The sequence below is a fragment of the Propithecus coquereli genome, unplaced genomic scaffold (assembly GCF_000956105.1).
Source record: "Propithecus coquereli isolate 6110/MARCELLA unplaced genomic scaffold, Pcoq_1.0 Scaffold57, whole genome shotgun sequence".
In the NCBI taxonomy this organism is placed as follows: domain Eukaryota; kingdom Metazoa; phylum Chordata; class Mammalia; order Primates; family Indriidae; genus Propithecus; species Propithecus coquereli.
In genome coordinates this window covers 2919753-2920354 of record NW_012151618.1, presented here as the reverse complement: position 1 = coordinate 2920354, position 602 = coordinate 2919753, and positions in this window count along the sequence as shown.

Here is a 602-nt window from a genome sequence, read left to right as displayed (position 1 = left end):
CTTTTAGAATATTGGATCCAGTGCAACTCATTCTCCTCACACAATGGAACTCCATTTGATTCTAATTCTTGGTTGAGAGCCAATTACTTATGTTTCCAGGCACTCAAGCAAAATGGGTGTGGCATTTATAACTAAAATTTCAATTAGTGTCACACTAAACAGAGCTTCACTTTCATCCTTTTCCTTTATCCCGGGGCTCTTTTTAAGTAAATCAATAAAAAAATTATTTCAAAAAGCCTAATAGCAAGAACATCACTTAAATTTTTCATTAAAGAGGGAGTACATTCCATATAATGATAGGTAATACATGCCCCAATAAAGAATTCAAATATCAGGTTCAGTTCTTTAATAACTTTTGGTTTTTTATTATGTAAAACCCAGTTATACATGTAAAGTCTCTTTGGTTTAAAACTAAAGCAAACTTAGCATCAGCCAGCTCTTATCTCAAAGAATATCTGAGACTAAATAATCACGACAGATGCGGTTGATAACTTGATCTATGGTAAGTCTAAACACCAGTGTAATTGAAATAATAGGAAGAAATTAAGAAGGTAATATGAAAATTTTTAAGGGTGAGGATTGACTTGAAGGGGACATGAAAA